Below are 18,480 nucleotides of genomic sequence, written 5' to 3' on the forward strand. Positions count from 1 at the left end.
AAATACAGTCTTTAAAGTCTTCAAACTGAATGAAACACTGCTGCGTGTCTCATTTTCTTTTGCTGTTCATTTGTAAGGATGGTGACGAGTTAATTTGATGTCGATGGTGGAAGAGCCCTGCTGAGATTTGTATCAGTGGAATTCCTGACAGGGTTGTGCCTTTGCCAAGATAATAACTGCAACTGATTCCCAAAAGTACTCATCCAGAGTGAACTTGCAGATTTTCAACAGTGCGTACAAAATTGAATTTTCTTGTCCCAAAGGTAGGTCTGTGGTTGGGCTGGGGCCAAGCTCCTGCTGTATGAAAAAGGAGACGAAAATTAGTGTGGCAGTGGAAAGCGGAGCCAGAGCCCCTGGCAAACTGAGGCTGACCATTTCTAGTGCTTCTGGCAGAGCAGCAGCACAAACTAATGGGATAATAATAACAGCAATAATATTAATAATGTAATCCTGTCTGTTTTCATGGACTTTGTTTGTCGTAGTTGTTGAGGAGCTGTACCTGAAAGAAAAACCTCCATAGATGTCATGAACTGATTTTCACTGTATTGCCCAACTTCAGAGGTGTGACAAGTAGGAGCAGCCATATGCTGCATCCCTGAGAAGGAGAAAGGGTATCTACAGGTCTATTACAAGACATAGGGTAATTTTTCAACTCTGATTTTTCAGGTGTGTATGACCTGATTAGATTTAACTTCCAGTACCAAAAGAAAAACAGGCAAAAAGATACGAAAGAGACAATGAATATAATTTTAATATGGAAGAAAAATACCCACCACCGCTAAAAATGTGGGAGTATTGTGTCACGTGGGAGTAGAAATGAGATATTAGTTCTGCGGATGGTGGCTTTTTGTCCAATATCATCTATAAAAATTGTCCACAGTAACTTAAGTCAAACAGAACACTGTAGCCCAAACTCCAAAAGGTGCCAAAATATAACAAAATGAATAACTGAAGCCAGGCTTTTGTTGCTTTTAACGAAATAGCGAGACATGAAAATCAGGATACTCTTATTTCAAACAATTCTTATTACCTGGGGAAATAAGACATTACCAGCTCATACAAATCTTTTGCTTATTGTCATATAAGTATCTGGGGGAGGGTATAAGAAGGAGAGAATGAGCTTTCACAATGACAATGGCCATGTTTTGATGTAGATTTTTTTCCTGGCTGGAATTAGAATATCCACCAGAAAAATACAGTTCAATGATCTGTATTAACTGCACTTTCTTTTTTTTCAGAAATTACCCTTCTAGCATTTTACTTTGTTTCAATAATCAGCTCAGAGAATGCAAAGCCAGAGGGAAATTTTAACAATGGAACGAATATTGAAGGATGATTGTAAAGCAATCATTAGCCAATGACATTATTGCAGGTTGTTGACTTGCCATCATCAGAGACTTGGGCTTGCGGTAAATATGAATCTGGATTTATTCTTAGAAAGAAGTACTTAAATTTTAAAAGCCTGAAATTTTCCTCACAGTACGCTAAGCAGGACACCTGTTTCTGTATTGTAAGTCAGAGAAATATTAAAAAAAGGAGGATGCACCCGTATATCTTTTCAGTTATTCCATACACCAGGAAAATGATGCAGATACATTATTAGGTTTTGCTTTTTGGAGATAGAGATAATTAATTCACCTTCCCAGAAACACAGTCAAAAAAGACAAATCTTATCAGATCAAAATAAATTCTAAAAATATTTGCATGGGCCTCAGTTGAAGAAAGTGTCTCCTTTCAAATCATCTTTTACTTAGAGTTTAGAATTAAATTCCAATTAAATGCTATTTTACTACTAAAAAGTAAAAGAACTATATGGTACTTAAGAATTTTAAATTAGGAGACAAGGGCCAACTATACTACAAACATGGTAGGTAAATTGCAAAATAAAAGATAAATCTCAAATACTCTCTTTAGTAATAAACAGTATCTGGTACATTTGCTATTTTTTTCCTCCTTTAGCACGTTAGAATAAGACATTTTAAGATCTTTAGACCTGCAGGTGTTTAGCACATACTAGAAGACATAGGCTTTGGTGGTTTTATTGTTTGGCTTTTGTCCCATTATAGGAGCTTTAAAAGAGACTAATATAACCTTAACAGAGTCACCTTCAAGGTTGATAGGTAGAAGCATCAACTTTCCTGGAAAATAACCTGGGTTTTGTTTTGTTTTGTTTTTCCAAGTATAACATGCTGATGGAGAAAAAAGAAGCATTTATCATTCTTAAAAGAACATTCTGTTTGATGGGGGGTGAATGTCTTGGCAAAGTACCTGGCATTCAGCTTTGGATCAGCAAGGAAACTTTCTTGTTTTTATTGTTAAGCGGGTGGAGTGTGGGGCCTGTTAACCACAGTAAACGATGCATAAAATAATATTACTTCAGCACAACCAAAAATTGCATGATGTTCTTAAGGTAGATTAAAGCCTTTTACAGTGTCCCCATGCAGTCCAGTGACTGCACTTGGAAAGATTGTTCATGCAGGAAGGTGAACTTTGGAGAAGGACTCATATCATATCAGATGCCCTATACTCCAAATCTCAAGACTCACTTGAACAGATTCTGTTTTCCACAGTTACAGTGCAAAATATTCATCTTATAAATGTGCTTGGTTACAGGGCAAAGATTCAGTGTGAAAATCCGCTACTGTATCTTCTCTTGTCCCTCTTGCAATATTTTGTGTTTATAGGTGTATTAGTTTCTAATTTCATACCACGTTCACATATACAATTCGTGCTACTTTTATCTCTGCTTAAATTTTAATTTACATTTATTTTAAAAACGGATCCATCACTATACTCCATCGCGATTACCAGAAACGTTGACATATGGTGATGCCTCAAAAGCTCAGGTCAGGAGAGTAAGAATCCATGTTGATCCAGTATAAGTACATGGCAAAGATGAATGTTTGTCCCAGACTTTTGAGGCTCAGAAATTACCAACTATGGACATACACTGTTGTGTTTAATATCATGACAGGAATGCTGGTAGTCCCAAGGATAACACACAAAAGAGCTGTAAAAAAACAGCAGTTTAATTACATATGTCTTTTTATGCACAGCTGGCACAGGATCCATACTGTAATTGTGGTGTCAATATGCAAGACCTCACTCCAGTTTACTGATGACTGTGCAAGACTAATTGAGTTGCTCTGTGTTACTGCCTGATATGAGTTTGGCTGTACCTGCTTCAGACCTGAGACTCTCTGGCATCTTCTGAAATGTCCCTGTGGTAATCATCTTCTTTGGGCAACCCTCCATGAGCTATGGGTATGAAGTAACTTTCAGTATTTTGGACCAGTTTGCTTCTGCTCTTATGTTAACTGTGCAAAAAAGAGAAAGAATAGAAAATCTCCTATTTTTCTCTTATCTCAGTGAGGGCTAATGTGTCCTCCTCCTTTCATGTAACTCAAATGCAGTTGAAAACTGTTACAGAAGAAGATGTGAGAATTGGTATGGAATGAGCCAAACTTTTTCTTAAAGTTAAAGGTAAAATTTAGGGGTTGATATATTCTGTCAAATCAGTTTAAAGATAGTAACTATGCCCTCTCTAAACAAACAAAAGAAAGAATGAGGAGAGAGGAAGCTCTCCTGTAAGTGGAGGATGGAAAGGAGGAAAATGTTGGATGTGAGCTGAGGACTGGAGGTGTTACATCTGGGCGACTGAAAATTTTAAGCCATCCTACACATTTGACTTGGCATAAACCTTTCCAGCAGTCCTCTAAACGGCAGTTTCCTAATTCATCAGGCTAAATTCCACAAAGAACATTGACATACAAAGGAACATGGACAACTCAACAGTCTGGTAAGTGCATTATTTTTATGTGTTGTTTGTTTCAGAAATATGGACAGCTATGATTCAATGAGAAGAAAAAGAACATTTGGCTGCTTTGAGCTTCTGGGGTAGGAGGGTGAAGTGAAACAAACTTTGTTGTAGAAACATGTACAAGAAAAATCATCTGTTCTCAAGCTTGGTTCCTGTTTGACAGCACAGAGAGAGTTGAGGCTATCTCTTATTCCACCAAAGCTTTCACCAAGGCAACCAGTCAAACCAGAAACCAATTATAAGTTAAGGTCACAATGGGTAGCCTCCTATGCTGTACAGCTGTTTAAAATCTGGTCTTCAGTTTTCCTTGTTTTTTTCTTTATTTTCATTATGATTATCTGGACTGGGTTCCAAGCCATTGCTCAAAATTTGAAGGATGATAGATGAGTTTAAATAACTCCTTTATCTCCCCTTGCGAATACTAAAGGATAAACCAAACACGTAATAAACCTGCCCATGCTGGAAGGAAAAATATTGGATTTAAAATATAATTTTCTGACAGTACTACAATGACAAAAAGTCATTATTTTATACTATACCAAGAAGGAAGTGAAGAAGAAAAAATGAGAATCAAGAAGGAAAATAGTTTTTGTCTGTATGTGTTTGTGTGTACACTTGTGTGTGTTTATGTCTAGTCCGAAATGTTGTTCCTCATCTACCTGCCTCCAAAATCAGCTTCCAACACGAAGGACTACAAGTTCTTTTGCAAAGGAATTAAATGCTTTGTTCTTACTTCTAGTAAGAAGAAACTAAAACGTTATAAATTTATTAAAGCAGACCACATTCTTTGTGGTTATTTTTGCTTTTAGCCTGCTGTTAAAGACCACTCACTGGCTTGATGCAAAATGGGGAACAAAGAGTTTGTAAGTCAATTTAAAATGTTGCAGTCTTGGCTTTGAGACGATAACCAAGAACTAATACCAAAGAACTAAATATCGGGAACGAAATTTTATTTTAAGTATTTACAAGACTGTCTCAAGCTCTTTGGTCTAGCAAATGAGCTTTATAGCATAGTCGAGACACAGTCAGCTGAATTTATTTTAGGAGTTTTACTCTGATGCTTACCATTTCTCACTTTAAATGGCTATTTGTGTTAAGGGAAAGCATTGAGAAGCAGTGGAGAATATTTTGTTCTGTGTGACTCTAACTTCTGTCTCAGAACTACCTCTTACTGACACCAAAGTTATCTGGCATATAGTCACTACAGTATCAGTATATTAATTTCTGTGAAATTTTGATCTTCCTGTCATCACTCAGGCAGAGCTTATCTCGTGTCATACAGAAATCTAAGAATAAACACAAATGTATACAGTATATTTGCCCATATCTTGTTAATTCAAGCATAGATGCAGATACTCAAGTAGTTCTTATTTTACCCAAGTCAATTAATACAAACGTAAATTATTTCAGCACGTAATCAGTAGATGGTTTATACGTAATTATTATTATAATAATTGCATGCAGAGGATATGCAGTGCTACAAGATTCACACAGTATATTTAAAAGCATTATATGACTTATATTCTAGTACAGAATGCAGAACTAGGGAAAAGAGGTATTAAACCTTTAATCAAAAGTAGACACCTTGCTTGATAGCATTCAATTCAAAACATAAATACAAACCACAGTGTTTCACAAACAAGGTATTTTATCAAGTATGATCACGTTTAGAGTAATTATGCTAAATACTCTAATTGCCTTTATAGCTTTCCAAATCCTCTAATTTTATTCAGATTCTATTATAAGTAATATATAATTCTTTTACTTTGTTTTTGCTAAGCCTGCTAATGATTTATACATGTGCAAACATTCAGGACGATGAAACTATATAGGCTTTTACTAAGCATAGCATAAGCTTGTTTGAAAACAGTCTAAGCAGCCACAGTTAGCTGTTCATGCAGTATTTCTTACTTAACAAATATTTTTTGCCATAAACTATGGCAGAGAAAGCTACCTTCAGGTGAATGAACACAAGTTGGTAAATTCTTGCAAGATGTAACAGAGTATTTCGAGTACAAAGATAAGGACAGTCATGATCCGAAAAAGAAACCACATTGCTAAATCATTGAACGAGTTCGGTATCAAGATGATATTTAAATGTGATTAATTATATTACTCCATTTGTTACCTTAAAAGAAGATAAGTGGCCTAAGACCTCAGTAATTCTAGAGATTTTTGGTCTAATGACTCTTTTGCCTTACCAAAAGACACCAAAGTAAACAATGTAGTGCAATCAGTGTCCGGAATAAGACACAATAGGACCACCTGGTACAAACAGGACTATCAGGATCTTCTAACTGCGATACTACAAGTGAGAAATTGCATTGTGTGGGGTTTACATGGCAAGGTATTAGTAGCAGGGGGATTACAGGGGTGGCTTCTGTTAGAAGATATCAGAAGCTTCACCCATGTGCAACAGAGCTAGTTCCAGCTGGCTCCAAGACAGACATGCCACTGGCCAAAGCTGAGTCCATTCAGCAATGTTGGTAGTGTCTCTGCGATAAACATATTTAAGAAGGGGGAAAAAATCTGATGTGGTTTTTTTTTTTTTTTTCTTCAGGATAGAGGAATGAGAACATGTGAGAGAAAGAACTCTGCAAGCACCAAGGTCAGTGAAGAGGGAGGGGGAGGATGTGCTCCAAGCACTGGAGCAGAGACCATGGTGAGGCAGGCTGTGTCCCTGCAGCACATGGAGATCCACAATGGAGTAGAGATCCATCTGCAGCCTGTGAAGGACTCTAAGCTGGAGAAGATGGATATGCCCTGAAGGAAGATGGAGAGCCCATGATGTAACAGGATTTCTGGCAGGACCTGTACCCTAAGCAGGACACATGCTAGAGCAGTCCATTCTGCAGGAAGAACTGCACCCCACAGAAAGAATCCATGTTGAAGCAGTTCGTGGACAACTGTCTCTTCTGGGTGAGACCCCACAATGGAGCAGGGGAAGAGATGAGGAGGAAAGAGTGGCAGAGACAACATGTGATGAACTGATCATAAACTTCGTTCCCTGTCCCCCTGCAGCACTTGATAAGGGAGGAAGTAGAGAAGTTGAGAGTGAAGTTGAAGCTGGGAAGGCAGCAATTGGTAAGTAATTTCTCTGTCCTTATCTCAACCCACTAGCTTTTCATTATTTTTTCTCCCCTCTCCTGTTAAGAAGAGGGGAGTGACAGAGTGACGTGGTGGGCACCTGGTGGCTAGCCACAGTCAACCTGTCACATGTATTTATACTCATTTACTCATGTAACCTCATCCTACTTCTCACAATTTGACACAGGTCCTGAATGAGGGAAAATCCACACAAATTATAAGTTTGTCCTTAATTACAGGAAAACCACAGAGAATATAGAGAAGAGAAAGGGCCATATGTGCAATGGAGTTGAAGTCAATCTGCACCAGAGGTGGATGAGGTCCAGGCATTGGAGAGGTCCGTGATGCTTGGCGCTTCAGGACTCAATTTATCTGACAAAACAGACACATTTTTGCTCTCTGAGTGTACCCTAACATGCCATCTAGCTCTCTTCACATAAGGTATATTCATTTTTATAAACTGCTACTCACTTTAAAATTGACATTTCAGTATCTTTCAACACACTGAAAGCTCTGCCTGATCATTTGTCCGTCCATATGATGTGTGCCATTTTTTCTACATGTTGTCTAATTTTAATAGCTCGTCAAGTATTTTATGTCAGAAGAACTTTTCTTTATTACTGCACCTAAGTCAGAACATGTGGAAATTTGTGGGTGATTGTATCTTTGCAGAGATACTAGTGACAGTATGAGATCCAGGGCAACTGAAGATCGACTCTTCTCTCCCTGGAAACCCATCATCAACTTTCTTTGACACCAAGGAATTACATAAGTTTCTGTTCTTAACTTTTGCGAACCCTGTAACCCCTAAGATCTCCAGCAGGAAAACCTACCTGTGTCAATGCTTGGAAACTGAGGCAGATTTTCCTTATTAATAAGATGATCAGCAACAGCATTTGCCATTTCTATTTTGCCTTTTTGTTGCCTTTACTGTGGCCTTGTATGTCGTCAACAGTGGTAGAAATCCACAAAATGAGAAATCATTGCTAGTGGCCCACACATCCAACCGTGTTGCTGTAACTCCTATATTATAAAACGTGATATTTCCGTCAGAAGGCAGCAGAATTTTGGACACAGGCCCATCAAACTCCTGTAAGTCTTTATGGATCTCTTCTTTGTTTCTTCTTTACAAATGAAGACAATTTTCAAAGCACGGTAAGATGATACAGGAAGGACACTGGCAAACAATGTGATACACTGATAATGGAAGTTGCTGTGGCAGCATCTTCCAAGCCACACAGTAACGTCATAACAAGAGCTATTGTCCCAATAGCAGGGAAGAATAGTCAAAGAAACAGATTATTCTCTTCCATTTCTCCACTTTCAAAGAGGGATTCTTGATCTTTACATCTAGGAAATAGTAGAACTAAGTAAATGCAGAAATATCAAATTGAAAAGTGCAGAGACAAAGAACAAGTTATTTGCACTTAGGAGGCAGTAAAATGTATGCCAGTCAACATGGACTTGTCCAGGTCAAATCGTGCCATAGTGTTCTTATTCTCATCTTTATATCCATGATAGGAATACAGATCTTATAAATAGGGATGAAAGAGCAGCCACTATTTTGTTTTACTTCAGAAGGCTTTTGACTCTCTTGTGTGATATTTTACAAGCAAACCAGGGAAATTTAATGTATTGAAACAGCCATATTTGGTGTCTAAATATTCTTGTAGAATTGTATTTTCCAAGTAATTATTAATGGTTTGCTGTCATAATACAAAGATATTTCAGATGAGATCTATTCTGGTCAAGGTACTACCTGGTATTTTCTTGATTATTGAGTTAAACATTCTAGCTGATGGGAGCATTCGTGTTGCGCTTGAAAATGGTACCAAAGCAGCAGCAGTTTGGAAGACAAGGCTAAAATTCAAAGTGATCCTTACAAATTGGAAAGTTGTCTAATGACAGAATGGAACTCAAAAGACAAGTGCAGAATTGTATTCTTAGCAAAAATAAGAAGATATCCACAGACAGAATGAGAATTAAGTGCTGGAATGTTTGCAAGATCTTTTCCAGATGGGAAAAAAAAAAGGATAAAATATACAAAGAACGCTGAGGGAAACAAAACAAACAAAAAAAAGCCCTGTTTAGTCTGGACAAGCGTAGATGAAGGGACAACACAATGCAGGCCCACAAATATGGTTTGTGGTTGCCCAGAGAAGTTTTAGACTCCCCATCTCTGGAAGTGTTTAAGGCCAGGTTGGATGAGGTGTTAAGCAGCCTAGTGTAGAGGACAGTGTCCCTGCCCATGACAGGGAGGTTGGAACTAGATGATCTTTGAGGTCCCTTCCAACCCAAACCATGCTATGATTCTATGATTCTATGAAATATTGAAAACATACCTGTAAAATGAAAGTATATGTGATGGATAAGATGCACTTTCTGAACTTGTCAGTAAGAAGATTTAATTTGAACACCAAGAAAATTAAAAATAGTCTTAAAGACAATGGATGAAAACTGTTTAATGTGGACAGAGAATCTCCACAATCGGATTTTTTTAATTACAGGTCAATCAAACCTTTTCTTGAAAGCGATTTGAGTATGGCCAGTGTTACACGATACAGTAGAATGGACCACAGAACCTGCTCAGGTCTTTCCTGATTCAATATCTTTATGATTTCCTGGTAAAAAAGTGATTTCTGTAACAAGAAGCTAAACTCTTGTCTTGTTAATCCTTAACGCCATTAAAAGTATTCCAAGTCCTGTCATTCATGGCTTACAAAAGAGAATATACATATTTAATTATGCAACCTGAATATCTGTAAAATGGTTAATTCCATGCATGAGCACATGGGAGATGAAAAAGCTATTCTGATAGTAACCACATTTTTAAACCTTTTAGTCTTCAAATTACTGGTAAATATTTTCACTCTTATGATAAATGTTATCTGTTCTTTGCATAAACTCAGAGGACAAAAGCAACAAATCTGTCAGGTAATTGGGAAGGAAGTAAGGAAATTGGCTGAATGTTTCGAAATAGTGTAATGGTTCATGGACATAGGATTGGAAGTGTATCAAATTCTTGCTTTAATGCTAAGTGCCATTTCTAAACAACATGTGGGTTTTTTTGTGGCTTTTTGGTTTTGCATTTTGTTTTGGTGTGAGGGGGGTTTATGTAAGACTGAAATCTTAACTGGGACCTCTGAAAATGTATATATATACAATGTACACAAAAATGGTACTCAGTTGGGGATTTTTATTCAGAACACTCAAAGTTTGCAATATGAGAGTAAGGCTGGATGTTTTGATCATCTGGAGAAGTCTCAGCATCCAAAAAGCAAAGGCGTTTTTAATGATATCCTAACAAACTGCTGTAACTATGCTAAGCTGAATTGTGTGAGCACTAAAAAAAAGATGTTGAACAGATTTAAATCTTTGCAGAAATGAAAATCCACTGAAAGTATTAAAAAAAAAAATTTCAAAAAACATTTAACTCCTTGTAAGGGCAATTTTGTGAGAAAGACAGTTTATTTTCCACAATCCTCAGAAGTATTGAGGTATTCATAATGCCCTAGTTATTTCTGCAACTTCTCTTTTTCTTTTAAAAAAGCTTTAGAAACTCAATATCACTGCCCACATACCCCAGCTACTCACACTGACATGAAATCTCTTGAAAAATCCCATTCTTATTGTAAGTAGTCCTATATCCGAGGTCTAATTCCTTCCCTTCACGTATCAAGAGCTTGAGTCTTGTAGCTACTTTTACGTATTTGTAACCATTTATAACTTTTGTTCGAAGAGCTGTTCAAAAGGGCCTGAATGATAACTTTGGAAGACAGTGACAATAAAGGGCTTTAAAAATTAAGCAGAACTGGTGAGAAATCAGGAATATATGAAAAGACAAGAGGTGCTGCAAAGCTGAAGTGAGAGAGAGCTTAGATGACTTGTGTAGCTAGCAAGCTCTAGTGTGCTGCTGGGAGAAAAATATAAAAAGTGCTCCATGACAGCAATTGCTCCACATCTCTTTAGTTACAGGTAAACTATTTATTCTGCACCTCTAAATTCCTCCTAGGCTTTACACCACTCTTTAAGTGTGAGATGAATTATAACAAGGAGAGGATAATATCGGATGACTATAGCATGAAATAACTGTAGCTAATTCAAAACAGAGGTCAAACGTAGTTGTGTAGATTTATATGCAGGTTTTTCATTTGTTTGTTTCACTGTGTAGGTGAGATGTGAACTCCGAGGACTCAGGGCGATATCCGTCTCTTGTCGGCGCTAACAGGAATTTTTCTTTTGACTTTAGCAAGGCCGGTCACTTTGAAGGAAATGATCAGATCAGCAGTTTTGACCTGACAGAGGATATTAGGTTGAAAGAAAATAGATGAGAAAACAACTTTTAATTAACAAACATGAGTTGTTCAGAGGAATATGCTGACGGAGTGAATTTTTTTTTCTCACTTTGTGGAATGGAGAAGTCAAACTGACGCTACCCTCGTCTTGACCTTATAGTACATCCACCCTTTAATTGTGCTCAGCACAAAGAAGATGAGATCCTTTGAAGCAGCAGTCCGAGCCTGCCAGCTTTAGTGCTCTGTCTTTATGTATGACCTGGTCTACAACTATGCCTCAGCTTTCTTCTTTATTTTCTTGAGCATTTCATTGTATGGTTTAGACCTCTTTATTTTTATTTTTCATTTTCTTTTTTTTCCCATGATTTGATCAGTCTTTTAAAAAATGAAACTGCTTCTGATCTTGCCCTAAAGCTAAGTAAAAGTTCCAAGAACATCTCCTGTGTCATAGGCTTAAAACTAAAAATCAACCGGGAAATAATAAGATTTGGAGAGGACTATTAAAATAAAATTGCTTGGGGTGGTGCGGTAGGGATACTAAGACTCAGATAGCTAAAAAAGAAATGAAGACAAAGACTTCTCCTAGTGAGAAGAAAAAAAAAAGAATCAGTGTATAACCCAGTCGGATAACATGTTTGAGGAAAAGATAAATATAAAATAGATAAATAATAAAAAAAAATCATTAGACAAGCACACAATGATGTTGTATTGCTTCCAAGCATTACCTAAAGGAAAGGGCCTCTGTCAGAGCTGGGATTTTAATTTTGCCATTATTCTGAATTCCTCAGAAAGAGATAGAATCCCAAATGACACAGCAACATGAAACATGATATGGGATATTAAGAAAGGGAATTGATTATGTTTTATTATGCACTATATGCAGTAAACAGGAACTTAGCTTGAGCTGCTCACAGTAACATCCACATCTGTCTGCAAGAGTGCAAAATTGTGTCAGAGAATTTATAGAGAATGTACATACAAATTAAAAGAACTTATTTCCCTTTTATAAAATTATGTATGGCCATACCACTAACAACATGTATGAGATGATTCTCTTGGGTTTTTCATTATTTTAGCTGTGGCCTCAGAACTGAAATGTGAAAAATGCTTGGCACCTTTACAGCAGTTAATAAGACACTCTGTCCTCTCTTACTGTGAGAAAATTCTTATGTTTGGACAAAATGTAATTCTAATATAAAGGAAGAAAAGACTATAATTGACAGATGCTTTTGATTGTCACTGAATGTAAATTGTAAACAAACAGTGCTTTCTACGTGGAAAAACATGATATTTTGTCCATCAGGGAGGATGTCTGTAACATCAGGAACATTTTTTGTTTATGGTGCATTAATTGTAAAAATAGGTTAGTGGTCCTGCACTTGTTATTAAAAAAAAACAGTTATGACATCTTGAATAATGCTGTCAATTAGATGCTATCAATTGACATAGAGTGACACAGAGAGAGGTGAGAAACTTTCTTCCATGTCATTAGAATTCTTTTTGCAGATTGTTTACGCTAAAGTCAATTACCTGAAAAGGAGCTTTTAATTAGAGAACGTTATGTTTTCAAATTTAGCTCCCTCTGTGTGCTTTTGACACTACTTCAATACACTGGGTTGAAATTGAGAAATGGGCTGCATTTGCAAAAAAAAAAAAAGTATTTCAAGAATAGTACTCTCATCGTATTCCTGATTTGCTGTATATATTTTTTAATGAAAAGACTTGCATAAAAATAGCTGCAGATATTTTTCTTGAGCCAGTAGTTTGTCTTTCTGTGCAGATAGAGAATTTTTACCTGGCCAAAACCTTGATATAGGTATATTTTAAAACCTTTTGGATTTCTCAAGATTTTTAGACACTTGAAGAGCAGATCTATATTGGCGTAAGTATATGTGATCAATAAACATATCCCTGTGAAAATTACTGGAAGAAACATAAATGCTTAAAACATTCTACACAAGTTGAAGTGTAAAAATGCTAATAAGTAGGAAAAATACTTCTGGAGTTTTCTAGATTCATTTTACTGAAGAGATTATGACCAATTTGAGGTTTTTTAAAACTGTTCAGGCAGTCTGCAAACCACTTCAATTAGAACTATGTGCACATATGAAAACATACCCTCCCAACTAAGCATAGAGAGACCAGGATGTTATTCTGAATTTGTAGTCATCCTGAAATGCTCTTTAAAAACCTGTGAAATCCATGGATTGTCCAAAAAAAAAATCATATATCCCAAAGAAACTTACTGTCTTTGAAAATGTATGGTTAGTCCATAAAATTTCACTGAGACATTCATTTTTCGTGAATATTATCATAACATCACAAATGGTCATACAGATCAACGGCAGTATCTTAAATTTGATATAAGGTCTTGTTTTCTAGAGCCTGGATGAGAATTTATAAAGATATGCAACACTTTATTGATGTTTACCTGGAGAAATATCTCAAGTTTTAGTGGACAATTGCATATCAACTATGGTAAGGAAGTTAAAATTTTCGGAATACCATTCGGCATATTTCTGAAAGTAGTATATAAACTATACTTCTGCCTTGAATGCTGACAATAATTTCTCCCTAAAGACTCTGGCTTTGTTGTTTTATCTTGGTGTGGTGGAAATTTTTGGTTTTATTTCTGTTTTATTTTATGGCTTGTTTTTTTTTTTAAGGATTCATAACTTTTTTTTTTTTTAAATAAGATTTTTAAGTCTGAGATATACTAAATGTGAAAATATGCAGATTTTTGAAAAACATTTGTTTAACAATAACACGACTGTGAAATAAAATTCACTTTTCTTTGTATTTCATTCTATAACAAACCTTGGGCACTTTGATCTGGTTTTGGTTTTTTTTTTTGAGAGCAGAGATGATTTTTGGTTGCTTTTATTTTTCTTCCATATCAGAAAGTCCCTGGAAATTTCTGATTTGTTTTGTATACACTTGATTCATCAGCTGCCTAAGGACTTGCATTTTGAATATCCTTGAGGAGATCAAACTGATAAGACTGTGATCTATAGTGTTAATGTGGCCTTTTTTAGAAGTTGTGTTGATTTTATAGTCCTGTGCTGTTATTACAGCATCCCAACTAGTCGATCCAGACAACATGATTATTTCACATGGAAAAGCTTTCCACATGACAAATTCTTCTGTGAAGTTTCTCTGCTGAATCTGGTGAATTAAGACTCCAGACAATTTTATCCCACAGTGTTCTAATATAAACTTGTATTAATGCAACAGAATCTTGAAATCATTTAATTTAACAGAAGATAATACGTAATCACTTATTTTCATCATCGGAAAAAAACTGCAGATTAAACATACTCTTTTCCCACATGTATTTTGTCTATTCTGAGGAACAAACGTCAAGAAAGAGCAGCAAACATTATCTAAAATTCCTGTCTGGAATTTTAAGAGATGATATTCTTATGTGGTCAGAAACACATCTTACTTACTTCATTTCCTTTCAATAGAAGAATATATTTGGCAGATACAGTTTTTTTACTGATGGTTTGTCAAAAACAAATAAGAGAGAAAAGATCAGAGAGGAGAAGGAAATGAAGTAGAAAAATGTTTAACCATTTCCAGATCTGTGCTATCATCTCTAAGAAAGTCTCTTTCCAGCTTCACTATCTTTAACTGCAGTGTCATCATAATTTTATAAGAAATTAATATCATTGTAGGTTTGATTTTTTTTTAAGTAGGAGAATATTTCAAAGGATGCAATTGTGTGATAAAACCACAGAATTTCCTTTGCTAAATACTGTCTCTTATTAAGGACGTTAAATAAGAGCTTAAAACTTCCACAAAAAAGGGAAAATGTATAAAATCTCTGGGATATCTCTACGGAGTTTGGAGATCATAACATTAACATACAAAAAGGGATGAATTTGAACATGTGAAAGACGTATGCTACAAAATCTGAAAGTTACCCAAGTTACGAAGAGTTTAAAGGAATATCTAAAATTCAAGGAAAGATCTAATGTAAAATCCTGATGTACTTTGTGAAATCCATTAGCCCTTTACATATTATTGATTAAGATTAAAATTAAATACTCCTTAAACTTACTAAATGACCACTTTTAATGTTCTTACTGTATTAAACCAAAGCAATAACTTCCCTCTTATTAATTCACTTACCAGCAAAGATGTGTACATGAAACTTTTTTCATAGCACCAAGAAGGAGTCATAATAAGACTTTAATATTATCTGCATAATTTAGGTGTCATATTTTAATATTTAAACATGCATAATGAGAAATGTAAAATTACAGCATTGGCCTCGTTAGGTTTAAAATACTTAAGGATGGAATTCACTAAGCAAAATAAGCATTTCACACCTTCATTTATATTATTTGGATATTCTTAAATGTTATGACTTTATTTTTGCTGTTTATGTTTTCCATGGCAGATTAGAGATCAATTCATTAGTTGACTGAAATTGTTGAGAATCCAATAATGAAAGTGTCATCTACTTCAGAGTGGCTACATTGGCTTTCTGTTTCTGCTTGTCCAGGCAATGAAAGCGCAGAGGCAGTACGTCTCCAACATTTCTTTGGTATGTTATTTCACTGCGCTGAGCCTTTGTCACTTGGTCTAGACCAAAGCGCTTGGAAATCATCTAGAATGTGTCAACTATGTCCTAGGGTGCATCAAGCACAGCATAACTAATTGGTCAAGGGAGGTGATTGTCCCAGTCTACTCTGCAATGACGTGGTCCAACCTGGAGTACTGTGTGCACGTCTGTGTGCCTCAATATCTGAATGACATTAGTGTGTGCTCAGAGGGGAGTCACCAAGACAGTGAAAGGTCTCAGGGGCAAGAATTTCAAGGAGTGGCTAAGGTCACTTGGCTTGTTCAGCTTTGAGAAGATAAAGGCTGAGTGAGGGGTGACCTCATCACTGAGGAGTGAGATGACCTCATCACAGTCTACAACTTCCCCAAGGGGTGTAGCAGAAGAGGAGATGGTGATCTCCTCTCTCTGGTGATCAGCAGCAGGACATGAGGAAATGGAATGAAGTTGCACCAAGGAAAGTTCAGGTTGGACATTAGGAAAAGGTTCTTCACTGAGAGGGTGGTTGGTCACTGGAACAAGTTTTCCAAGGAAATGATCGTTGAGGGACCTTGACAGGCTGGAGAAGTGGGCCAGTGAGAACCTCATGAAGTTCAACACGGCCAAGTGCAGGGTCCTGCACGTGGGTCGGGGCAATCCTAAGCACAAGTACAGGCTAGGCGGAGAATGGATTGAGAGAAGCCCTGAGGAAAAGATCTTGGGAGTGCTGGTGGATGAGAAGCTCAACATGAGCTGGCAAGGTGCACTGACAGCCCAGAAAGCCAACCATATCCTGGGCTGCATCAAAAGAAGTGTGGCCAGCAGGTTGAGGGAGGTGATTTTGCCCCTCTACTCTGCTCACGTGAGACCCCACCTGGAATACTGCATTCAGCTCTGGAGTCCCCAATGCAAGAAGGACATGGAGCTGCTGGAGTGAGTCCAGAGGAGGGCCACAAAGATGATCCAAGGGCTGGAGCACCTCTGCTATGAAGACAGGCTGAGAGAGTTGTGGCTGTTCATCCTGGAGAAGAGCAGGTTCCGGAGTGATCTTATAGCAGCCTTCCAGTACTTCAAGGGGGCCTACAGGAAAGCTGGAGAGGGACTTTTTACCAGGGCATGTAGTGATAGGACAAGGGGCAATGGTTTTAAACTGAAAGAAGAGAGATTTAGATTAGATATAAGGAAGAAATTTTTCACTCAGAGGGTGGTGAGGCACCGGAACAGGTTGCCCAAAGAAGTTTTATATGCCCCATCCCTGGAAGTGTTGAAGGCCAGGTTGGATGAGGCTTTGGGCAACCTGGTGTAGTGGAGGGTTTCCCTGCCCATGGCAGGGAGGTTGGAACTATATGATCTTTGAGGTCCCTTCTAACCCAAACCATTCTATGATTCTATGTTTCTATGATTACACCAAGGGTGTCAGAGTTCAAGGAATGTCTGGATGACGTTCTTAGTTGTATATAGGTAATCCTGCAAGGAGCAGGGAATTGGACCTGAAGATACTTATGAGTCCTTTCCAACTTGAGATATTCTATGAAATCTTCCCACTTTGTATTGATTGCAAAGGAAGTCAGAATAAAAAATCCAAAGCTTTCAGGACTAGCAGTGATAGAAAGCATATCTCTCTCCGGTATTTTCGTACCTTCATGTTGGAGTGTCAAGACAATTATTTTCATGATTAGTACGTGAAACTGAAGGGAAGAGTGGCCTCTCCTGCTTCAGCATGATATGTGCTTGCATCATACTATGTTTGGCTGTACTGGTAAAGTTGTTTGCAGCAATACTGGATCAAGGTCCTTCCTGAGTGATCCCTCAGTCTATGCAGAAGACAGAGGGCCGTTATGGGAATGAGCAGAAGTTGAACTCTATATATTCCTGAAGAAATCTGTCCTCCAAGAAGGTTGTGTATAACATTTGTAAAGACCAAAGAAATGAACTGCTATTCTGCAGGATTTTCACTTTGTCCAAGTCCTGTTTCATGCTTTAAGGTACTACCTCTTCCTGCATAATTTAGACTTCTGTAAGGAAGATCAGATCAGCAATAATTGACATACTCTGAGTTGGGATTTGTGATGTGGTCTTCTGTTGTTTTGGGCATGTGAATTTACAGTGCAGCAGTTGCTCCATGATAATCATGTGCAAGCTGTAAATCCTTTGTAAATTCAAATAAATAGCATATTTTTTACTGGACATAGATAGAATTTTTGCTTCTCTTGTGCAGAGCAAAAATGTGAAGGGTTGCCAAGAAATAACTGGAATTTAATAAGCCTGGCCACGGCTCTATATGGTAATAAGTAGTTCATTGTAACTGTATCTTGAGTCTCACATTCAGACAGCAGTGCCTCCTTCTCTCTATTATGTTCAAATGAAAATGCTCCAAGATGAGAAACTTTGTGTTCAGTTTAGAAAGCTCTCTGCATCACACTGAAGTATGAAGGCTTAACTTGAACCTAAGCTCTTCCTAGTCAAGATCGAGGATATTACTGTCCATCTCATTTCCTAAAACATCTTAACATGGTGTCTCTGTTTTGACCTTGCTTACACTTTGGTACATTGCTGCCTCCTTCCCACCGCTGCACCCTGTTTCTGAAAAAACTTTTGACCAAATGTTTTTTCTGGCAGAGCTTAAATACTGCAAGATAGACTGTATAAAATGAACAGTAGTTACTTTGACTCATTTCTTAAGAGGTTGTATCCCACGTTCCTTCACTCTGGGATCTTACAGCTGGCTGTCG

This window comes from Tauraco erythrolophus, chromosome Z, assembly GCF_009769465.1.
Source record: "Tauraco erythrolophus isolate bTauEry1 chromosome Z, bTauEry1.pri, whole genome shotgun sequence".
NCBI classification, from domain to species: Eukaryota; Metazoa; Chordata; class Aves; order Musophagiformes; family Musophagidae; genus Tauraco; species Tauraco erythrolophus.